We start from the raw sequence: 26259 nt of genomic DNA, 5'->3' as shown, positions 1-26259 counted from the left end.
AATGATGAAAACAATGAACAGTGAAGAAAAGGTTTACATCAAGAACAGATCAACAGCAATTATATAGCTGTGCTAAATTAAATTGAGAAATCTATATCTATATACTTATTTAATACGCAAGCAGGATTTTTGTGACAATTACTCCTCCGAAACTACTGAACCGATTGACATGTTTTTGGTGTCATTGGAAAGAGCGTAACGTGAAGTTGTGCAGGAAACTTTCTTTTTAGGTAAATAATTAGAGAGTGAGGCCCTGGGGCACTTTAAAGTTTCGTATTTCTCCATAAGATTAACATGGGAAACAAACATTGTTTTGAAACTCCAGCTGTTGTCAGAAATTAAATATTAATAATTGGTCTCCATGGAAGCATGAGAAAATTCGCCCGGTGGGACACACGGGAGGGACTAAGGCTAACATATCTTGTAGTGTCAGCGTCCGCCGCTAGAACCGCCGTTGAAATTTTTTTTTATTTTTAGTTATAAAATTAACTGTTTAACTATAAAATATTGTTTTAAAATTATAAAATAAATTTTTAATTTTTAAAATAAAACTGTCATAACATAACCTAACCAACCAGACTTGCTGATAATATAAAAACTGTATAAGATAAAAATCTAATTAATGATTACTTATAATTTTTAATTAATTATAAAATTGATTTTAAAATTTTGTATTATAAAATTAAACCATCATAACCTAACCTAACCAACCAAACTTGCTGATATGAAAAAATTGTTGACAAAAAGTTAGTGCTACCAGCGGGATTTGAACCCGGGACCTCCTGAACACAAAATTGAAGCGCTATTAAATATGCCACGAACGCCGCTGACAGCACAGTTTCGTTACGGTAATCGTGTTGCCTTAAGAGTTGTAGCATAGATTAAACAAAACATAATGTTTAATCTATGGTTGTAGACATTAGCCACTAGAGATATGACGTCACTACACCTTTAGCCTTAGTCCCTCCCGTGTGCCCATTCCAAAATCCACCATGTTTATATTTGCTTTGACATTTAAATGTAAACAACCAGAACTGTCAAATGCCTATTTTACAATTTCAGACAGCTGATCCAGAATAAAATAACTATGTGGTAGGTTTATTTAATCTTAAACTTTATGATAGATTATTTATTATAAATCTCTTTTCAATGATTATGAAACAGATTTTTCCCGTTGCGAAGCAAAATTAAAATTGAGAAGAAGAACACATGTTAATTGTAAACAGTCAATGTGTAAATTAAAGATGTGCATAGTTTTGGATGTTGGTTTGTGTTTAATGATATAAATTATAAAATTTTTATTTTAAGGATTTGGCATATGAGTAAGCATGTGATAAATAACACCATTTCAGAGTTCTGCCAGTTTTTGAGTAGAGTTTAAAGTAGCCTACACCTTATTGTCTACAAATTGGCTAAATAACTTAGGTACGGTCATTTATAAAATTTGACAGCCTTTTTACGTAGACTTAAATTGTAAGCTTACCTTTTCCCGTCCATTGGCAGATTGATTGTTATAAATTAACTCTTTAAACTGGAATAGGATTGTTATGTAAATTGTGAGTATTTCCATTAGTTGACTACTAAAATTTACCTATTTAGTTCACTCTTTTAAAATCATCGGAAGTTATGACTGTTATTAGTTTCTAAACAAGTTATTCGTTTATAAATAACTCCTGTACTTCTTTGCAATTGCTCGATTTCGAGCAACATGTACACTAGTAATTTAGATTATAAAATAAAGGGTTGTCTAATATCGAAATTAATTGAAGAAAGAAGAATTAAATTACACTATCCTGAAGACAAATTGCCTACAGTATTGAAGGTTGGATAGTAGTACGTTTTCTGTGACTATACCTACCTACATTTAATTAACACCAACCAAAGGAAAGAAAAAATAATCAGAATCAAAATCTTACTAAATTATTGTTTCCAAATTATTATTTAATTTACAATTTACTTATTGAATGTTATATAAGGCTTAAAAGAAATCTTTTGATTCACAGTCTACACGAATCCCCACCCCCTGAAGAATTTTGTAGCTTTAGTTTTAATAATTTTTGTACCATTAAACATTGTATTTTAAAACATCTGTCCCTCATCAATTTTACTATATAACAATAGCATATTTAGAGGTTTATTTCAAAAACAATTATGAATGTTATAAAAAAAACCCAAAACTTGTTCATGTTAAAATGTTTATTGACATATATTACGACTACTTAAAATCACCCAGCTTGAAACTATGTTTATTTTTGCATCACCTAGCTGTCTGTCAAAGGCGCCGATTCCAAATCACATTTAAAACGAATGCTCAAAGGCCGCTCTCCTAAATAGGTTTTCCAGGGGACATTTTGCAAACAGGAATACAACACGTGTGTAAAATGGTGGGATGGAAATAGATTGCAGATACTTATTTGTTGAAATGTTGATTACAGTTTGGCTATCGAACAATGCAAATTGATTTTAGATTCAAATAAATTAAAATAATAAAATAATATTTTATTTTTATGGCATTATCTTGTGCATTAGGAAGTTAGATGAAAAATGTAAAAAACAAAAGTAAACAACTATTAAACTAGTTTACCATTTCTTATCTTCCTTATACTCGTTCATAGAAAGTATTAAGTTGATGTTGATTTCGACACTATGATCAATTTTCACATAGAACACTTTTCAATACCTAAGGCATATTAAAAGTTGTTCCTCAAATACGTTTGACCTTGCTGTGTAAAGTTGAGGCTTGTAGAGTATTTTGGTAGACGCTTTACACTTCATTCATTGCTTCACTGCATTTAATTCATAACTAGACTATTATGACCTTAAGTTATATAAAGTATCTTCAAAAGGTGAATTTTACAACTTATTGACATTTTACCTTAAATTGTTTACGGAAAAAACCACAGAGTAATTCGAACAAATATACAAATAGATTAGGCATTTGTTTTACAATCGGAGACTGGGCCTGATGATGACCGGCGACACTGGTCGAAACGTGTCATAACATAACTGTTTTTATTAAATCGTTTTCTTGCAAATTTTGATACTTCCCGATGAGCTAGAGACTTGAAATTTGAAACATAGCTCATAAATGGATGACAATGCGATAATATATCATTTAATTTTCATATTTCCCTTGGACTACGCCCCAAGGGCTTGTTTTTAACTAGCTCACTTTCCTACAAATTTTGATATCAATTTTAAACGAAGTTCCCGATGAGCTAGAGACTTTAAACTTGAAACATAGCTCACAAATGGATGACAATGCAATATTATATAATTTAACTTTCATATTTCCCTTGGGCTACGCCCCTGTGGCTTCCAAATTTTCCATGTTTACATTTTAAAAGAATGTAAACATATAAATTAATTGAGCGGAGCGAGCGAAGCGAGCGAAGCTCTTATACGTCGACTCTTATGCATTTCGTAATACGCAAACTCCTCCTAGACGGCTGAATCAATAGTTTTCAAATTTTTCATGGTGATAAAGACCATATCGGTGAGTGCCAACATCTATATGGCGTTAAAAAAGTCTCTCAGGAATCCGCCCCACTGGGTCTCAAAGTTTCAATGTAATCCTTATGGAAGCAGTATTTGACACATAAACAAAAACATATGATCAGCTGTTGACTTTTGAATGCAGTAGATAAAGAAATAGCTGATAGCATTAATCCACAGATATTAGAACAGAAACGGTATGGATCATAAATATAATCAAATGACGACACTGGCTTGAGGTCTATGGCGTAGGAAGTGGTAAAGGAAGTAGTAAAGGTGAGCAGCCTGGAGTGTAGAAACGGAAACTGTTTATGACGATTAGATTTAGGTATCTGCATTCCTAAAATTCTATGGGAAGGGAGGAAAACGGGTCCGCGACGTAGGAAGTGGTGAAGGAAGTAGTAAAGGCGAGCTGTCCGGAATGTGGGAACTGTTTATGACGATTAGATTAAAATATCTGCATTCCTAAAATTCAATAGGAAGGGAGGAAAACGGGTCCGCGACGTAGGAAGTGGTAAAGGAAGTAGTCAAGGCAAGCTGTCCGGGGTGTAGGAACTGTTTATGACGATTAGATTAAAGTATCTACAAACCTATTATGCTATGGGAAGGGAGGAAAACAGGTCCGTGACGTAGGAAGTGGTGATGGAAGTAGTCAAGGCGAGCTTACCGGAGTGTGGAAACCGTTTTTGACGACTAGATTAAGGTATCTACAAACCTAAAATGCTATGGGAAGGGAGGAAAACAGGTCCGTGACGTAGGAAGTGGTGAAGGTAGTAGTAAAGGCGAGTTGTCCGGAGTGTGGGATCTGTTTATGACCAATAGATTAAGGTATTTTTAATCCAATAATGCCAAGGGAAGGGAGGTATACAGGTCTATGACGTAGGAAGTGGTAAGGGAAATAGTCAAGGCGAGCTGTCCGGAGTGTGGGAACCGTTTATGACGATTAGATTTAGGTATCTGCATTACTAAAATTTTATGGAATGGGAGGAAAACGGGTCCGCGACGTAGGAAGTAGTGAAGGAAATAGTCAAGGCGAGCTGTCCGGAGTGTGGGAACTGTTTATGACGATTAGATTAAGGTATCTGCATTCCTAAAATTCTATGGGTAGGGAGGAAAACGGGTTCGCGACGAAGGAATTGGTGAAAGAAGTAGTCAAGGCGAGCTTTCCGGAGTGTGGAAACCGTTTTTGACGATTAGATTAAGGTAAACCTAAAATGCTATGGGAAGGGAGGAAAACTGGTCCGTGACGTAGGAAGTGGTGAATGTAGTAGTAAAGGCGAGTTTTTTTCGGAGTGTGGGAACTGTTTATTACGATTAGATTAAGATATCTGTAATCCAAAAATGCTACGGAAAGGGAGGGAAACAGGTCCGTGACGTAGGAAGTGGTGAAGGAAGTAGTCAAGGCGGAGTGTGGGAACTGTTTATGACGATTAGATTAAGGTATCTACAATCTTAAAATTCTATGGGAAGAGAGGGAAACAGGCCCGCGACGTAAGAAGAGGTGAAGGAAGTAGTAAGGTGAGAAGTGTGGAGTGTGGGAACTGGAAACCGTTTGTAGCAGTTAGATTAATGTATCTGCAATGCTGAAATGCTATGAGAAGGGATGGAAGCATGCCCACGACATAGAAAATGGTGAAAGAAATAGTAAAGGCTAGCAGTGCGGAGTGTGGGCAATGTTTGTGGCAATTAGATTAACGTATCTAAAATACTAAAATGCTATGGAAAGTGATGAAAACAGGTCCATGACGTAGGAAATGGTGAAGGAAGTAGTAAGGCTTGCAGTGCAGAGTGTGGGAACTGTCTTTGGCAATTACATTAATGTATCTGCAATCCTAAAATGCTATGGGAAGAGAGGGAAACAGGTCCACGACATAGGGGGTGGTGAAGGAAGTAGTAAAGGTGAGCAGTGTTGAGTGTGGGAATGGATTAATGTATCTGCGATGCTAAAATGCTATGGGTAGAGACTGTAGACTGTAGGTTAAAATGATTACGAAGCACGAATCGATACATATTTCGATACATGCAAACGTTTACAATAGAAATTTACAACTGAGTTGACAACAGCTGATTTTTACTCCCTAAAGAGTAAAAATGCTACTTTAGACCCGCAACGCATGCATTTAAAACGACTGTTTTTACTGCAGTATGACAAAAACAACATAATATGAACCCTTGATGACTCCGCTCAATTTTGTGGATGCCCCTGCAAACGCCACCTAGTTTAAGTCAGCTGTATTTGACAGTTAGAAGAGCAGAGGTTAAGAGAAATAGGTTCTGCTCCCGAGATAGTCTAAAAATATAAAACAATCATTTCAAAGTAAAGATAAAACATCTGATTACAGATAATAAGGTTTTTTGTTTTGGTTATGCATTAAGAGGCTATATAAAATAGATTTAACATATTTCCACATTAAAGACTAAAAACTAGATAGTAATTTATAAATAAAAATACTTTTTAAAAATAACACGTTTTTAAACGCACTAAAAAGTATAAAATAATTTATAAAATGTTGAGAAAATAAATACTTGTAAGATTTAAAACGAAAAACGTGGGGCGCGTGCAATAGATCATAATAGTTCAATAGGCGAAGTTAATTGTAAATCAGCATGCGCTCCACGTTTTTCGTTTGAAATCTTACAAGTATTTATTTTCTCAACATTTTATAAATTATTTTATACTTTTTAGTGCGTTTAAAAACGTGTTATTTTTAAAAAAGTATTTTTATTTATAAATTATTTGCAGTGTATTTGAAATAAGTCAGCTGAGTCAGCAATCGAATATTCCTATAATCTTTTAGAATGTAGATGCAATTTAAAAACTGGTTTATGCTTTGCATTTCCTCTCCTAGCTCAATTAGCAGCTACAGGATACAAAATATGTACATCAACTCCGAAACAAGTAACAATACAGAATAAAGTCGTAAAAACGTGTTCAAATTCAATTTTCATTGTAGAAGTCATATAATTTCCATAAGGAATATAATTAAAAAATATAATTAAATAAAGTTGTGGTTATTTTTGAAAAAGTAGAATTATATTTTATTGCCATATATGGCTAATAGTTGAAGTCCTCCTTTTAATTCTTTCTCTAAATCTTATAGTTTCTGATATATCAATAAGTGACACAGTTCAGTCCATTATCTACCCTGTATGACATCCTTAACAACTTCCAGCTTAACTTGACATTAATGTAAAGGACAACACATCTACATTACGGCCTACATGTTAACTAAGGGTGGATGCAAAGACATGTAAGCTAATGAGTAGGGGAGGGGGGGGGCACTTACCCCAACCATTGTAGAGTCAGCAATAAAATAAGTGGCCTCATCCGCCCCGCACTGTGAATCTGCAATAAGAAATTACTATATTACCAACTTACTATTTTACTATTTTACCATTTTAATGTTTTACCATTTTACTATATTACCAACATTGGGGGGTGTAACTACGCGTATTTAACCCATATATCAATGGGGAATCAGATAATAATATGGAGTGAGACGCCTTGTTGCTAAGATTAGCTATTTCTTTAGCGGGATGCATTTATCGACAGTCTTAAATAGGGAGTGAGCAGGTTTAGTAAATTGTGAGACTTCGGTAACCAAGGTATCGGGTTCAAATCATGCCAATCACCAATCAAGTTTATCTAAGTGATAATACCGCAACCCTTAGTCCTAGGCTGAAGTGATGTAAAACGATACCACGAAAGAGTTTAGTGAAAAATAGTATAATGATCAAGGCTTGGTCCATTTTCTGATTAGATTGTTTGCAGAAACCTCAATTATATTTTAGAGATGTGACTGTCGGGAAAAGCAATTCTTTTGCCCAAATTAAAGAAATAACGTAGTTAATTACTAAATGAATAGCTTTAAGATACGATTGAATGTTCAAAACACTCCAAATGCGTATAGGCTTTGCATTAATATAGTTTTTTTTTAATGGTTAAATCATTGAATACTGGTACTGAAGGTGTATTAATAGTCAAAGGTAACAAATTTTATTTAATTGAAATAGCAACATCTCATCTGGAATTGTTATTCTCAGCTAGTAAAAAAAAGTAAATTCATCATGGACTGGCAAGAAACAATAAATCATTTCAGTTTTTACTATGGAACGTGGGTAGGTCTAGTCAGTTAAACGACACAAATAGAGAACTATTTAATGTTACCTATTAGTGTTACATATAGAATGTATTCTAATCCCAGAACGTAACTATCAGTGTAAAACTAGAGTTGTGTAAAATCCATCTCACCTATTCAAGAAGTACTGATAGTACTGTATCACGACATTAGCATTACAATACAATACAATGCAATACAATACTAGACTAGACTACATCGAGTCAGTAGCTATTGTAGGTAAGCGATATGCTATAACTTTATCCTCACTACGTATAACCATCTCAATTATTTAGCAAATACTACGAACACTATTGTATCTGCTCCACTAACATTAGTATGCCACGATGTAAATCCTTATGTTTGGCATGTAGTGGTAATATACATCGTCACAGAGATACCACATTGGCAACACTAGACCCTAGTATCTAGACGAGACAGACAGCGGAGCCAATAAACACTACTTGCAATATTGTATTACCAATAATCTGTCAACAGCTGGCAAATATCTTCGGCTAAGGTTACTTAGTAACATAGAGTAAACATACTCCCTTAGTAGAAGTCATCCTTTTTTGATCAGCTGATTAAAATGTAAATTACAAAGCATAAAACTATCCCTAAAAGAGAAACAAATGTTGACGACACTAGAGCTCAGTGTCACCAACATGAGCCAGACATAAAAAACAAGCTTCGGATTTTACAATGGGCTGAGAAGTGTGATTTTGATGAACTAAAAATGACACGAAGTTTTATGACCGTAATCCACTCTGAAAATGCCACAACAGTTAGAAAGGATTATAAGGGTGTTTTTAAGAGGGGCAGAGATACTGAAATTTCCATAACGGATTCCTCAGGTAGATGAGGTCAGTTAATACTTTAATACTTTAAATATCTAGGGCGCTATGAGATAAGAAATTGTGTTTTCTACAGTCACCCGACAAAGTGGGCTTCCTTGGACTTATTATAGAACAGAAAACTGCTAATTGCTGCATTTACTTACTCTTGCAGCGCACCTTTTACTTTGTCGCACAGTTTTTCTTGCCGCTCACCAGTATTCCAACCAAACAACACAAAACAGCGTGCTTTTATTATGCATGTAATCCGTGTACGTTTGAAAATAATTTGGCAACACTTAAAGATAATAGGACTACGATCAGCTGGTGGAGCGTTTCCCATCAGTTCAATGTTTGGATTTAACCTGACCTAAAAACGTGTTGTAGAGTGTTTGAAAGACTAATTATTATTATATGATTTATAGTAACTGTATGAAAAATATAATTTATACTGTATAAAGTGTCTCTTTGCCTCTAGTTACACAAATAACTATTTTAATTTTGAAATTAATTTATGACTGAGCACGGCTAGATGGATCCAGATTCCAAGGATTCCTTATATATCAAAATGACGATTTCAAACCAGCCATTGTTCTTTACCTGTTTTAGACCTCGCTACTTTAGAGGTTAGGTACCATTTTAGTCCATGCTAGTAGTCGACGAACTGTAATTAAATTGACATACAATTTATCTTGAACTTATGTATCGTTTTCTAGACAACATTTAAACAATTCAGTTACACCTAACCTAAACAAATAATTGTAGTTGACTACAATTTTGTGATATATAGCCCCCCTCCTAAAAATAATTATTTTAAAATAAAATATTCAGGGAGGAAAGATAAAACCAAAGGAAATGGATAAAATATCGCCACCTCATATAAGTCTCGTCATTGGTCAGAGATAATATTATTCAGGTACTCTAGACCAGTCAGACCGAAGAAGTTATTCTAGCCAGGTCTTTTTAATATTTTTTTTTATAATTTTAAATGAAATGACGACCACAAAGGAAAATAACTTCATAGTACAGATTGAATTAAGTAGAATAGTTGTCTTCAAAGAACTTGGATGTTGTGGGATATCGTTTTTATCATTATGCTTAGTGGCCCACGATCACTTATTGAATTAAATGGTTTATAAACTATTTAATCGTTTTTATGTCCTATATTTATACGTTTTGAATAAAACAGCCTCCTTGTCACATAGCATGCAATATTGTCCGCGGTCTTCTGTTCTTGCATGTTTGTGCTATGTGCATGCACATCATACTGAACAACCAGGATGACACAAAACATAAGTCGACATAATAGTAATTGAAATGCAAAATTACTGTTGAACGAATATATATTTCTGTTCGAAAAAGGTTATTATGTAACAACATCTTAACATCGACATGTATATTGTAAAATAGGATTATGAAATGGATTTGGAAGGACCCTTTTGTTACAAATCATTGAATACAAAGTTGATATACACAGAAATATAAAATAGACCCATAGATTTTTATTAGACTGAAGAAATAGTAAATTGTAATCCTTGAAAATTTTTTTTAGGACGTCCCTACGGTTATATTAAACGTAAAATGAGGCGATTCGAAAGAAATAAGGTAAGTTTAACTGAGTAACTAGCAATTTATGCAACGGGCTGTACGAAAATCCTTAACCAAATAACAAACGAACTGTGAAGAATTGCAGATAATTCGATTGTTGTCTGTGAAGTAGAATACCTAATATTCTTATTGCCGTTAATAGTAATACCTTTAATTCATTTTATTGACTGTTCATTAAAAATGGCTGTTTACACCTAAAATGGTTTAGGCCACAAACACTACAAATAGCCCTTTAAATTTCGAATAAAGTGGTAGAACTCCAATTTCTGTACGGTTAAAAGATTATTGTAACTTATTTCATTTTTCCATAAAAACCTCAAAAATTAGAAAAAAAATCGAATTAAAAAAAGCTTGTTTTGATTGAAATTAGTATGTGATGGCATATGAAACATACTCCCTTAGTCTATTGTGTTGCTTTGGTGATGGTCCTTATAATTCTTAACAAAATAGTGCAACGCCCCATTGCTGAAAACATTACGGTTCAAATGTTATTTTCCCATAAAAACCCATTAAAAAGCAAAAAAGGTGGTTTTTCGATAAAAACCCCCGGTTCTGATTGAAATTCTCCTGTTATGGTCCTAATAATTAAAACAAAATAGTGCAACCCCCTGTTCTTGTAAAAATTACGGTTCAAAAGTTAATGCAACTTGTGTTTTTATGATTTTGATGATTTTATGATTTTATTTTTATGATTTTATGATTTTTGTGATTTTGTGACCTTACCTATTAAATATCATAGTTACTCTCATCGCTTACCCATGAAAAAGGTTGTCGACAAGCTAATGGGAGAAAGTATATGTCAGATTGCTGATACCGTTTATTTTTCATTGCTAAGATATAAAATCTAAATACGTGTTTTATCTATGCTGTTTCTACTATTTTTATTTAATAAACGGACATGTAATACAAACATGTCTTAGTAAGTAAAGTAGAAAATAAACCAGTTACAAACGACTACTGTAGGTGATTGCGAACACTTAGTTGTGTAAAGATCAACATGAACATTACCAAGTGACAAAGCCCAGACCTCAAACCACTACCTAGATTGTTTGAACTTGCTGCTCAGAATAGATAAATATTTTATTTTAATGAATCATGTCATTATAAAAATATTATATTATTGAACAAAATACGTGCATGATTATGAGCGTATGAAATCACGCATAGGTTTTACGAGATTTCTTTTGAGTGGTTCTGGAGAGTCCAAAAAAGTGCTAAAAAAATGTTGTGCTCTGTAATATCCTTAGTAATTGTAAATGTACGAGATAACCAATTTTTTAAAGTTAAACCACTAATTAACATATTGATAGCGGTTGTTTATAGAAATAATATTGTAATAATACAAATAAAAATATACCCATAAATTGTTAATTCAGAAGGCCTTAGGTAAACATAAACGTTTTTCATTTTAATTTGTTCGTACACGATTTACAAACCCACAACATTTTATTCTTTTAGATGAACCACGTTAATTGAACCATGTTTATTGCCACTGTCAAACCAAATTTCTTTAAAACGACGTTTTACCAATTCTTTCTGGTTGTGGACACAAAAAAGCCTTTTGCCTTTAACAAATCGTAACCAAACCTTAAAATATTACTCTTTTACTTGTATTTAACCACATCCAAATATTTGTAAAGATTTTAATTCACAAAGGCGCCAGAGAGTTACATAATAGAACATGAGATATCCAAATATTCTAGTGAGTATAACTGATAGTCAAAGGTATAACTTATTTGAGTGGCAGCCTGAATAACGCTTATTAATAGGGTAGGGTAGGGTGAGTAAGGGGGTAATAGGGTAGCGGGGAGGGGGGTTTATAGGAGGATAGGAGGGATTTGAATCAACTCTTATTTTTTTTCAAAAATGCCTGTAAAAAATCTTGCCAGAAAATTTTAAAACAAAAAATCGGCTAAGTTGAATATAATGTTTGTGTCATATATGTTGTAACAATCCGATAACAAATAAATCAAAAACGAAAAGTTTATAGCAAATTTCCCATATAGGGAATAAGCTGTTAACGAAGGTCTCATGGTAAGACTTAGACCCGAGACCGATTTACTTTTTCGTTTAGAGGTCCCCAGAGGCCAAAAAACAATCCGTTCAAAATCATATATATATATATATATGTCCGTTAGCACGATTACTCGAGCAAAAATTATTCAATTTTGATGAAATTTGGTACAAACGTGTAAACCTCAAACCTACATTTGTTCGAACGAGTTCGCGATTCAGCATGATCGGACAATGGGAACGGGGGTTATGGGCTAACAATTGGTTTTCCCCATTTTTAAACCTAAAAAAATCAAATTTCTTCATATCTTTCTAAATGATTATGTAGAGCTTAAAAAAGGAAATAATTTAGTATGGTGAAGCGTTGTTGTATGCCTAAGGGTTACGGAGATTATAAAAAAAATGTAAATTCAAAATGTTCATGTTATTTTAATGGAGAATAAATTAACTGATGTAGTTTGCTTGTTTATGAATATATTTAAATTTAATTTGGCAATTTTGTTTATTCCATACTAAGCTATCAAAAATTCAATAAAACATACCTCATTAACTTCTCTGTAGCAGCAAACCTAAGTACTCATTAAAATTTTTTTTATTTAAATTGGAAATACATCTGCCGATTTTAAGGGAATATTTTAGTATAAATTCAGACAGGTAAATGGAAATTCGCTTAGCCTGCAGGTTTGCTGCGGTGGGGGCGTTTTTATTTAATTTACACCTAACCATTTAAATGTGGATAGCTAAAAATTGGATATTATAATTTTATTAGGTTGTTAAGTGGTTACATTATTTTTGTTTGAAACTAAATTACATTTCTAATGATAAAAGTGGTGTGACCCATACTGTACGAGTAAATGAAGTGATACATGCTGTTTCCTTAATTGACTGTGGCGAAGGATGAAATGCTTCCAGCAAACTCAAAGGTACTTTATAAATAAGGTAGTAAAATAAAAGCATTTCTGGATATCTCCTTGTCTAACTGTTTAACCATTTACCCGATTCAGCCGTTGGTTTAGCCAATTGGCTGAAGCTCTTTAACTAATTGCCTTTAAAGCGTTTTCGTGTAAACCTTAAATTAGATATTTGTTTAGATCGGCCTAAAAAACAGTTTCAGCTTTATAATTCGACAGAAGATTTGTGTCTTTACACAATAGATTTTATAGAATTCTTTAAGTGGTCTATTAAACGTACTTTGCTTGATTTATCCTTTTATTGAATTTAACTCTGTTTATTTATTTATTTCAATGATACAACGGTAGAATCGATTCTTTTAAATTTGTACACCCCTGATTGACATAGCAGCAGAATGGTTAGAGTTCTTGCCTTCTTTCTTAAAGGTTCACAGTTCAATCCTGGGAATAATCAATACTGCACTAGTTGCCTAGACTAGTTTCACATTTACCTAGTTGGCTAGACTAGTTTCACATTTACCTATTTGGCTAGACTAGTTTCACATTTACCTAGTTGCCTAGACTAGTTTCACATTTACCAAGTTGGCTAGACTAGTTTCACATTTACCTAGTTGCCTAGAATAGTTTTACATTTACCTAGTTGGTTAGTTTCCCTTATATTTTTCCTATTGATTATTTATACAGCAAATATAAGACCAGAGCTTGAACCGCAGAGTTTAAAAGAGAAACGTTTCAAAAGTGTCTGGTGTTAGTTTATAATCCGATGGATAGTTAAATATAGTTTATATGAACAATTTATTCGTGTAAACCATTAATTTGCCTACATAGGTAACATGGGAAATCTCTTCACATAAGAGATTACACGGTCAAAGTTCGCACATTAACTCTGTAAGCTTGTTATGTAGCTACATACAAGTGTAGTACAACCTAAATTAGGACTACTAATATACGCTGAATGAGGATGATATTCACAATATCCAATGGTTAAGCAATATGGCGTCAATAGTGATAGGCTGAATTATAATACTGCTTAGTGTTGTGTTTCATACTTAAAATTTTAGTGTACCACATGATTACAGATATGTAACTATTTTAGAGAGATTTCCAGAGTATAATACTCCATACCATATTATTTCAATATGGTATGGAGCATTTTTCCCAACAAAGAAAATTATAGAAGTTTATGTAGGTTTGCTTATTTGGGAGGCGTTTAAAGACACTCTTATGTATATATTTTACATGTGTTGGGAATTTGCTCAATTGCTCAATGAATTTCTGAGATGGGTACGCCACCTAAATGCGCATTTTTACCCCAAAATTAGTGAAGGATGAGTTTATAATGGTATGTGATCTGTGTAGATATTGATATGGATAGATATAGAATAGATAGTAAGAAATTGTAAACGAATAAGCACAACATTTTGAGAATGAAGCAACATAAATCTTTCTACCGGTACGTCTATTAGGAAATAGTTTGTAATTTAAAAAATAATAAATTTGCCAAGATAAAAGTACTAGTCGCCGAGGTTAAGATGAGTTGTGTGATGAATTAATTAGATGCATTGATTATTTGTTTTGCCTTGTAAGTTAGTGAGATCTTTTGATAATTTAAATCATTAAAAGACCTTCAATTAATTAAAAACAGCTGGATACAGTTTCAACTCAAGAAAGATCTACTGACATCTGGCTCAAACCCGTAAGCCTCTGATTCCCAGGTGACCTGGGTATTCAATGAACTATCCACATATGAATTGGGTACTCCATAAACTTCAGATCCTGAGGTCTCGGGTTTTAATCCCGCCAATCACGAATTCATTTTATTTCAGTCATAAAGTCACAACCTCTAGGCCTAGTCTGAAGTAATGGGGAAAACAATCTAAAGATAGAGCCTAGTAAAAAGAACAAAAACACTGAACTACTCACCTATGAATCATAAATCAGTTGATGAATCGGTCGGTCACAATTCTGTGACTGAGTCGCCAAAGTTAAATAATGTCACAGTTTGACCAGACTCTATTCATCGGTCCATGAAAACTGATGCACTTGTTAAATAATGGACAATACAGTGATACTGGTAAAACGCTCCCATGTTTGTGGCTTACTCCAACGTTGAACTACATTCTCACTGAACGTGATTTTAATTTTATGTATATTAATTATTGGTCCCATTATCATGTCGGAGTTGAAGATAGTATGGGATTTGCTTTAAATTGATTACTTTATTTTTCATATGGATACGTAATTAAATAATAAAAAAAATGAATAATAATAACTTAAAATGATTCTGGCAACGTAAGATTTAAAACCTGCTATTTTATGCTCTACCAATAAACCAATCAATTCTTATGACTTGTAAGCTTTCTTGTTGTGGAATAAGCTTAGTTTAACATACTTTGCACAATTATTAATTTAACTGTGATAGTTGTTTGTAATCCTAAGAAGTTTTCGAATTATTTTATTGCAAAATACAAAGTTGTATAGATTTATTTTATTTAACTACATGATCTAAAAACCAAGTTATTAAAAAGGGATTTCAATATTTAACTCTATCACGTCTTTGCCAAAGAGAATCAATAATTGAGATTGAATAATGCAATAAAAGTATCGAAGCAGAATGTTTAAACCTGAAGTAAAATTGTGACAGTCGCAGACGATGTCGTGGACTTATTAGATTGTAAAAGGCTTTACAGTTCACCAAATAATTGATTTGGAATCAATTTACCTATTGTTCGACAGATCTTTTATAGTTACTTAATAAATTGGGTTAAAGTAACTATGTTTGCTAATTTCATACAACTGCTATAAAAGTTCCTACTATTTATGTAAGGTATGCCATGCTGATTAAATTTATTCACACTTGTTTTAATAGAGAAATGTACGTATCTATGAAGTAATCTAAGGTTGACGTCAGATCAACAAGACCAGGGTTTCGACTGTAAATCATAAAGAATTCTAAAAGTGTGGGGATACACAAATAATAGAACGACCATGCTAAGTCATGTAACATATTAAGAAATGCCATTAAGTTTTGTCCACAAATCCTTTTACTTTTATTTTGATTTCATATGACGTATAAATCTCATGAGTATAGTTTCCTACAATTTAAAACAACACACTGTTTTACAAATAAATAACTTTTACACACCATTATTTATTTATTTAATAATCTGAAGTAAACACAGCTTGTAAATGTAATGCTGATTTCAGTTACTCATTTAAACAAAGTAATTAGAACCAGTGCATAGAGTAATCTGACAAAATGATCTCCACAAGTTAAGGAACTTCTCCCTCCAAATTTGCGAGACTAATGTGACTTGGAAGCAGAAGGAGCAGACGACAGACTGACGTGCATATTGAGTGTCCATGCCATCTGTTGTTTCAACGAATTCCCTCCTGCATAACCGTATTTCTTAATTTTTTTATTTTTTATTACCGGTACCTTGATAATTTTTATCCTTTTGTTGCCGGAAATTTTGTCTGTTTAAACGATTTTGTTTAATAGGCTTATATTGTTGATCTATTTTATTGCGTAAGCATTGAATGCTACAACGGTACTTTCCTGTTAAAGGGAACATCGATGATTTTTTTCTCGATACGGTATATCGATGTTTTTGTTTTCCGATCCATTACAAATTGACAACAACTAACTGATCTTGTTTAGGCTAAAATAGTCTATTATATGGATTAAGAAATGAAACTGTTCTAAGCTAACCTAACATAACCAACCAAAATTGCTGTACCGCCTAGGCGGTGACACACTATCGATCTTTTCCCCGATCAAGACCCCGAACCGAGCAGGGAGAAGGGAGAAGGGAGATAAATATCAGCAAAATTTTACTCCGAACATTTCCCCGAACATGACCAAGACCAGACGAATTCTACCGAGCGCGGCAAAAGGAAGTTTGGAGAGAGATAGAGAGTGTGTGCGAGTGAGAGCGCGGAGGCAGTGCCGTGGAAGAGGGAGGGGGGGTGCATTGACTTGCTGTTGCCTTGCCACATTTGCAATATAATATAATAGGATAATAGGATAATAATATAATAGGACCCACACCGACAGTCACTGACCCATATTGCTGTAGTATGAAGTGTCAAATTAGTTTTGAATTTCAATAATCTTTTGTTGGGTATTTTTAAATTGTGGTTAGTGTAGTGCAAATATTCTGTTTATATACAAACCATTCGTTAATATGGTTAGTTATATCTATTGATTTCTATTGGTTTTATTCATTGAAATAACGTTACAGAATGATCATTTTAATTGCCTTTAATAATATTAATGTTTATATTATTTTTGAAAGAATTTAAGTCAACATCAATTACTTAATTCAACCTTAATATTATTGATATAATTGATTTAACGGTTTCTACACTTTCAACTTTGACCAAACAAACCACAAACATTACATCTTAAATGATTATAATATATAACGGCAACATATTACCCAACATTTATTTATTTTACCAATTAAAGAGTTTAATTGCCATATTAAATCAGAACTATCAATGCTAGCGCAGGCGGCCGCTCGGTGCGGCGCTCGCGACGATGTACGGGGCAAAAATGTACCGTGACACACTATCGTACATCGGACCGTACATCGGACCGATCTTTTCTTTGATCTTTCGCCAAAAAACCGCCTCCAGAGCGCTCGTCTCCCTGCTCGGCCTGATGTCTTGTTCGGCGTCTTGATCGGTGTACGGACCCGTGACACACTATCGAACATCCTCCCTTCGACCTCCCTTCTCCCTTCTCCCTGCTCGGTTCGGGATCTTGTTCGGGGAAAAGATCGATAGTGTGTCACCGTCTTCACAAAAATTCTGTTTGAGTTTGAATATAAAAGGCAAGTTATAAACACGGAATTTTTAAATGTTACAGCAAGTTTGGTTAGTTATGTTAGGTTTCATTTCATTAATTTTTGTTGATACTGAATAATATTTTTCGTAGTTGTCAGCTGATATGTTTCAATTTGTTAATATCGATATATCGAGAAAAAAAAAATCATCGATAATAATGAATGGTCCCTTTAACAGGAAAGTACCGCTACAACTGTCAGGAAAAGAAAGTTTCTATGAAGGAAAAAGTACCTCATCAGTAGTAAAAGCAAGAAGAGTGTCTTATTTGTCCTGTCTTCTCCCTTCTATTATCATTGTCTCCCTTTCTAGAGCGTGTTTAATTATTTAAAAGCCTCGAATGGCTTTTGCCTCATTTACTCCTAATTTTTAGGAAAGTAGCCAATTTATGAAAGAAAGGTATTATCACAGATAAAACATACTCTGGTTAATCTATGGTATTATTATTATTTACAAAAAATGTATGTTGTAGATGGTAAAAATACATTAGTAGTTTGGGTTTGAAATTACACACATTACAAGCATGACACATAACATTAAGGAAGGAATGTTTCGTTTGGTAAACTTACAAAATTTTGTACACAGTATTTTCTTTGGTATTGTATAGTTTCTTGGGTTAATAAAACAAGTAGTAATATAAATGTGGGCATACAAAATATGGTGTGACTTTTTGCTCATACGTGTGTTTTGCACAGGTTTCTTAAAGCTTAAGAAGAGTAAAAAAAAAAACTAAGTTGCAATTAGAGTACTTTAGTGATGCTTCCATTCTATGTTATGGATTTCATTCAAACTTATATCGTAAATTAGTATTTATCCGACAGTCTTTCACAATTATAACGGGGTTTGTAAAGAAACGGTCCAACCCCTAGATTTGTGTCTACTAATCATTGTTAGTAAGATTCACTGACTACTGGAATAGAAGAGATTTTGATTTATCAGGATCAAAAAAGATTGTATGTAGAGACTGCAAATTCATATGGGTACGAATGCAATTCATACGTCCAGGATCGTTTGTTTTTATTTCTTCAAAACGACCAAAATAATGTACCTAGGGCTGAAATGAGGTTTTTCCGACTCGAGATGGGTTCTAAGTTCGAGACAAAGTCGAGAACTTAAAACGATCGAGAGCTGCAAAACCATTTCGGTCTGTTGTACGAACGATATTTTCACCACACTATACCATATTACCACTATTCACCACAATAATGATGCACACTGATAATCAACACAAGTACAATTTTAAGGTTATGTGAAGTAATAATGTGAGTCAATGGTCCATTTGGTTCACATAAAATAAGATGTCTGTCTGCAGTATCCGAAGCCAATGGTAGGCTTACTTCTGGTTCACTTAAATGGAATGACTATTTGCAGTATTCAAACTCAATGGTACATTTGGTTCGCTTAAATGGAATGTCTACTTGCAGGATCCAAAGCAATGGTTCATTTGATTCACATAAATGGAGTGCCTTATATATCAAAAGTCTAAAGCTATATCCAAAGTCAATGGCACGTCTGGTTCACGTCTACTTGCAGTATCCAAAATCAGTACTTACTTACCGTGTCCGGAAATCAGACTTCGCTTTTCCAAAAATTAGCTACCGATATGGCTTTGTCATTCGCATGTAAAAGATCATCTAATGTGCAAGACTGGTCTAGGCGTGGGCAGATCAGCAGATGGCCAGGATGGTACCTGCTGAGATCAGGTACCATCCAAAATCCAGTGAAGATCCAAAATCAGTGGTATCTTTGGTTTACATTAATGGAATTCCTAATTTCAGTATCCATTCAAAGCCTGCATTACTGAATGGTACGTCTAGATCACATAAATGGAAAGTCTACTTGCAGTATCCAAACTCAATTGTAGGCCTATATTTGGTTCACGTAAATGGAATGGCTATGGATTAAAGTCAATGGTACATCAGCTGTAGTAAATGTAAGCTGTGTTGTGGTTTTGTAGTAAATTATGCTCAATGATATTTATCCGATTGTTCTTCCCTTTTTCTCGGTACGGTTTTTGTAATGTGCTATTTAGATGATGATTCGTTGACTAACATATGTTGCGACTCTTGTTTACCTTTTTATTATCTCGCAAATAATGCCATGGCAACCAATTAACCCATAAGGCCCATGTTAAATTCCCAAAAGTTTAAATTCACGTAGTGAAAAGCCCTATGGTCAGATTTGTACCATTTCAGATTTATACCTTCCCATGGTTGGTTCCTATGACTGTACAAAATTTCGTGCAGATCGCTTCAGCCGTTCAGGAGGAGTATTTGTAAAACAAAAGCAGGAGTGTAGTATAAGAGCTTCGCTCGACCCGCTCAAAAACCTGCTCGGTCCCCAAATAACGATGACAGCTGGCATGGCCAGCAAAACGTAACTTTAAGCCAATTGATGTATGTAAAACAGCTAAACTAGGTGTGCAATGCAGTTGTATGCTTGCAATATTGAGCGGAGCTAGCATATTAATCCAATACTTTTCTAAAGTCAATTTTACATCTGTTCCTCGCAAATGAGATTAAATACTTGCAGATCCAATGTCAATGGTATATTTGGTTCACTTAAATGGAATGTCTATTTGCAGTATTCTATGTCAATTATAAGTTTAGTTCACTCAAATGAATTGTCTACTTGCAGGAACCAAAGTTTATGTTTCATCTGGTTCTCATATATTAAATGTCTAATTACAGTATCCAATGCCAATGATACATTTGGTTCAGATAAATAAAATGCCTATTTGCATTATCCAAAGTCAATGGTACGTCATTGACGGTTTACATAAATGGAATGTCTATTTGCAGTATTCCAAGTTAATGATACGAATTGTTTACTTGCGGTATCCAAAGTCAATGGTGCATTTGGTTCATGTAAATGAATTGTCTACCTACTTGCAGGATCCAAAGCAGTGGTTCATTTGATTCACATAAATGGAGTGTCTATTTGCAGTATCCAAAGTCAATGGTACGCCTGGTTCAAGTCAATGGAATGTCTACTTGCAGTATCCAAACTCAATTGTATGTAGGCCTAGATTTGGCTCACATAAATGGAATGGCTTTTTGGATTATTTAAAGCCAATGGTGCATCAGCCTTATTCCGCCGACCATAATTATCGGTATTTCATTTTGTAGTAAATTATACTCAATGATATTAATCCGATTGTTCTTCCCTTTTTCTCTGTACGGTATTTGTAATATGCTATTTAGATGATTCGTTAACTAACATATGTTGCGACTATTGTTTACTTTTTTATTGTAATCTCGCAAATAATGTCATGGCAACCAATTAACCCATAAGGCCTGTTTAACTATTAGGTCTAGTAGTAAGTTACAGGTTACAACTATAGCTTACCAAGGTTAGATGTAAAGTGACTCGGACCATAGTGAGTAGCGTTCCAAGTGATAAGTGCATAGAGTAAGTACTTGTTCTATTGCTGTGGCTTTATAGGCCTACACTATATGTACAACATCCTTCCCTCCAAGGATTTTTTCAAAAAACTCAAATTTCTTCTCTTTATGTCAATAAAAATATCTTCTAAAATTCAAATAAAAATATCTTCTAAAACTTCAAAAAACTGCTTCCGAAATTTCAATAAAAATATTTTCCACTCTTCAATAAAAATAATTCTTGCAAAACATAACTAAAAATAAACATCTTCTTCTACCTCATTTCTGTTTTAATGTTTGTAACGTTCGGGCGTTTTTATGAGACGTCCTGAACGAGTAGTCTTCATTTGGGCTCTTTCCGGTGTAACATGGTCTCTGATAGGTTCATTTACTTCAACGTGTTCTGTCGACTGGGAAAATGGAGTATCGTACATGAACAATGACTTTTTTGCTGTGTGGCTGCATTTAGGACTCGGACTTGGTTTTAGCATTTCTCGGTTTCTACGGTACAAACCTTCAGGTGTTTTAATAATGTAAGATCTTGAGGAAGGTTTTGACACAACTGTGCCCATCGCCCACTTGCTATTGGTTTGCTGTGGTTTAGTTTTTACCGCTACTCCTTGTCCAATTTCTAGATCAGGCAAATGTCTTGAACTCCTGTCATACTGGTACTTATACATCTGTTTTTTCTTGATCAACCTATCTCTCACTTGAGTCTGAACATATGGTTTGAAGAGCTCGCTTTTCATGGGAACTAAAGACCTTGTTCGACGTGACATTATCCGTTGAACGGGACTGCTGGCCACACCTTTACTTTCAGTGTTTCTCCACTCAAGAATGGCTAACCATATATCGATATCTTCTTCTTCTGCTTTGTCAAAAAGTCTCTTCAGTGTATTTTTTGCAATCTTGACAGTTGCTTCGGCTTTAGCATTACCTCTCGCATGATAGGGCGAAGATGTTACATGGGAAAATTCCCATTCTTTGGCAAACTTAGTCCAATCTTCACTTATAAAATTTTTTGCATTATCTGTAACCAGTGTTTTGGGGATTCCCCATCGGCTGAAGTTTTTCTTGGATATCTCAATCAATGTTGACGATGTTGTATCCTCTAGTTCGTCAAGTTCCCAAAAATCTGAATAGTAGTCAATCGTTACTAGGTAGTTTTTCCTTCTTAGAGTGAAAATGTCCATCGCTACACGCTGCCAGGGTAGATCAGGTACTTCATGTGTTTGCATTGGCATATGTGGTTGATTTGGAGAATTTAGTAGACAGGCTGAGCATTGTTCAATGTTTTGTTTAATATCTTCTGACATGCGGGGCCAGTATAGCGCTTCACGAGCTTTCCTTAGTGACGCATCCAGACCTGGATGACTTGAATGTACTGTATTCTCTTTAGCATCTCTTTTCTCATAGTGATAGGTACTACTAGCCTATTCCCTCTGAAGACGAGGCCGTCATGTGCCACAAGTTCATCACGGAAATTCCAATATTCCCTTAGCTGTGCGCTCACCTCTTCTTTACTCCTAGGCCACCCAGCAGTAATTACGGTTGTCAGGGCACGCAGAGTTACATCCTGTGCTGTAAGATCTTTCATCTGTTTAAGACGTTCTGGTGTGACATTCAAATGTTGTGTTGAATCTATGTTTTCTAGTGCTTTGAAACACCTGTCTTCTTTTGTGATTTGATATACCTGATAAGTCTCAATGTCTTCTTGGTTCTTGATTGAGTCATGAGATACTGCTGCTCTTGATAAAGTGTCAGCAATTGTCATCTCTGAACCTTTCTTATACTCTAGTGTGAAATTGAATTTTTGTAGTTTCAAAAGCATACATTGTAGTCGTCGCGGTGCAGTCAGCAGAGATTTTTTAAAAATTGAAACCAAAGGCTGATGGTCAGTTTGTATGGTTACATCTTTTTCCCCATTGATGTAGTATTGAAATCGTTTACAAGCAAAGAGAATAGCTAAGCATTCCTTCTCAATCTGAGCATATCTTCTTTCTACAGTTGACAATGTCCGGGACGCAAATGCAATGGGCTGACCTGACTGCAAGATCGCTGCACCAAGACCGGTACTACTGGCATCACATTGAATAGTTACTGGCTCCTTCACATCAAAATATTTAAGAACTGGAGTTGACGTGATGCATTTCTTAACATTTTCAAACGACAGATCATGTGTTTTATCCCAAATCCATGGAACATCTTTCCGAGTAAGTTGCCTTAACGGTTCACATATTTCCGAAAGAGATGGCACAAATTTAGCCATATAATTTACAAATCCAAGGAATCGTTGAATATCTTTAATATTCTCAGGTTTCTTCATGTCTAATATCGCCTTCACTTTGGTCATGTCAGTTTTAAGTCCATCTTGAGACAACACATGCCCCATAAAAGTTACTTCTTTTTCTCTCAGTCTCATCTTCTTCTTGTTGAGTTTTAAATTTGTTTCTCTAGCCCTAGCTAATAGTCTTTTTAACTTCTGGTCATGGTCCATTACAGCTTCCGTCTCAGAATCTCCACATCCGTAAACAAGGATGTCATCAGCGATAACCACAATTCCTTCGAGATCACAAACAACCTCGTGTAGTCTTCTTTGAAATTCTTCAGGAGCTGGGGCAAGCCCAAATGGAAGTCTTTTCCAACGATATCTTCCTTGGGGAGTCCAAAAAGTAGTAAGCCTACTCGATTCGTCATCCAGCCTAACCTGCCAAAACCCATTTTTGGCATCCAAAACTGTAAAGACCTTTGCCCTTGCCAGTTCAGGCAATATATCATCTATGGTAGGCAATTGGTAATGTGGGCGCTGTAATGCACAATTTAAATTTCTAGGATCAAGGCAAATTCTCATTTTGTCATTTTTCATTACAACCACAATATTACTGATCCAATCTGTAGGATTTGTTTCTTTCACAATAATTCCCTGACTTTCTAGTTCATTAATTTTGTCCTTAAGTTTTTTTCTAAGTGGAATGGAGATCCTTCGTGGCGGATTCTTGACTGGCACTACACTCGGATCTACTTCTAGGTGATACACACCTGGAAGACAACCTAGACCGTTGAAGACATCTTCATATTCGGCAATGATATCTTCGGAATTACTAACTTGTTCAACTTTACATAGCTTAGCGTTAACTTGAATTATTCCGAGTTGTTCACATGCTTCTGCAGACAAGAGAGGTTTCTGGTAGGCCGATTCATTGACTATTTTAAAAGTTAATTTATGAAACTTATCATCATGAACAAGCTTAAGCTTTGCTTCACCAACGGGCTTAATGATTTTACCACTATAGCACTTCAACAAAGTGTCAGTTTCTCTGAGAACCATCCCATCAATCTTATTTAGGCCTACAGTAAGCTTCTCCAAATCATTCGTATGCATTATATTACAAGAGGCTCCAGTGTCGAGCTGACACTTCAAATAACAAACGTTATTACTACTATCTGTGCAAAAGGCAAGTTTAGTAAACCACTGTCCCTTACGACTAGTTGGATCATCCGATCTCGCTAAGTTAATACAATCTATTTTATATAGAGACTCTGAGCTACTCTCAACATCACTTTCAATCTGTTCTACAAGGTGAACATTACGGTTAGAGTATTTATCATATTTATTCTTATATTTTGAATTAGGCCTATTAGTAGAAAAGGTGTTCCTACAACATTTAGCAAAATGATTTGGTTTTTTGCAATTGTCACAGACTTTCCCAAAAGCAGGACAAACATCCCTTTTAAATTCATGAGGTTTGTCACAAAACAAACATTTTCTTCTGGATTGACTGGATTTATTAAAAGAATTTGGAAGGGTCCTACCTTGTGAGCGATGTCTTCCACTAGTACCTTGCATCTTATGAACCTCTTCTTTAAAATCAACCTTCTCCTTGAAGTTGAGATGCTTCAGTTGTTCATCCGTAGCTTCATGTGCTCTGCAGTGGTCAATAGCTGTAGCTAAGGTCAATTTTGGGTCGGACAACAATTTTTTCCTTAGTCCCAAGTCCTGTACTCCTAAAACTAGACGGTCTCGAATTAATTCCTGTTCCAAAGATTGGTACTGACAAGTTGAGCTGAGTTGTCTAAGTCTACAAATATATTGTTCAATTTTCTCATTCGGTTCCTGATTGGCAGAGCCAAAAACAAATCTTTCATAAATCACATTTTTTTCAGGTTCAAAATATTTATCAAAACCTGCAAGGATATCACTGACTTTAGCTTTTTGAGTTTTGTTTAAGTCAAGTGTTGTGAAAATTTTCAAACAGTCTTTACCAATAACTGACAATAGAGTAGCAACTTTAATACTCTCATCTTTTTCCTCTAGTCCTGTTGCAACACTATAATTTCCAAACTGAAGTTTTAAAAACTTCCAATTCTCTACAACATCTCCTTTGATCTCTACCGGCAAAGGCGGCGGTAGATGCATACTGACAGACGAGACAACTCGCTCTCCATCTGTATACTTGCTATCAGAACTAGTCATCTTCAAATGACATAAAATAATTTAGACATGTACACATAAAATCAATGAAATTGCATAAAATATGGATAGTATCGAAAATAAAAGACATAGGCTATTATACAATAATTTTCTTCTCAGCTTGACCAAGTTAGGCCTAGGCCAAAGTAACTCAACCAATAGGCCTACAGTACGTAGACGCAACAGTGTCCAGCACTTGACTTATTGCCTGTCTAGGCCTACAAAATACTTATCAGACAGTGTTAGTAGACTAACAGGTCATTGGCCTACGTTGGAACGCAGTTAGGTTTGGCTCATCCATAGACTAAGTTACCTAACTTTTTCTTTTTTCAAGTAGGCCTATGTAGAATACAGACTATTAAGTGATAAATTGATGAAAATTTGCAACTTCAGTAGTTTCTAAATGATAGGCCTAGTCAGATACAATTTGAAATTCATGTAGGCTATAAAATATTGTTCACTCAAGATGGGTAGGCCTAGCCTAGAACATTGATAAAATAGGCTAATTTTAAAATATTATTTCCAACAATTACTTCAATAAAATCTTCACTCTTCAATTCAGCAGATTTATATAGTAGC

The 26259-nt window shown here is 34.6% G+C and overlaps 1 protein-coding gene across 1 annotated transcript in view; it reads right to left on the bottom strand.

Moving 5' to 3' along the window:
- The window catches only part of LOC128990088 (gamma-aminobutyric acid receptor subunit alpha-6-like), a 132795-nt gene that overhangs the window by 21558 nt on the left and 84978 nt on the right, over positions 1-26259 (bottom strand). Inside the window, exon 2 of the mRNA XM_054412324.1 lies at positions 6783-6841. The gene's annotated coding sequence lies outside the window, so the exon portion shown is untranslated. The remainder of the gene's footprint in view (positions 1-6782; positions 6842-26259) is intronic.

This window comes from Macrosteles quadrilineatus, unplaced genomic scaffold (genome assembly GCF_028750875.1).
Source record: "Macrosteles quadrilineatus isolate MER2022 unplaced genomic scaffold, UCM_ALF_1.0 Scaffold_3__2_contigs__length_128488019, whole genome shotgun sequence".
In the NCBI taxonomy this organism is placed as follows: Eukaryota; Metazoa; Arthropoda; class Insecta; order Hemiptera; family Cicadellidae; genus Macrosteles; species Macrosteles quadrilineatus.
The sequence above is the reverse complement of the archived record's forward strand: the minus strand, read 5'-3'. Positions and strand labels throughout refer to the sequence as shown.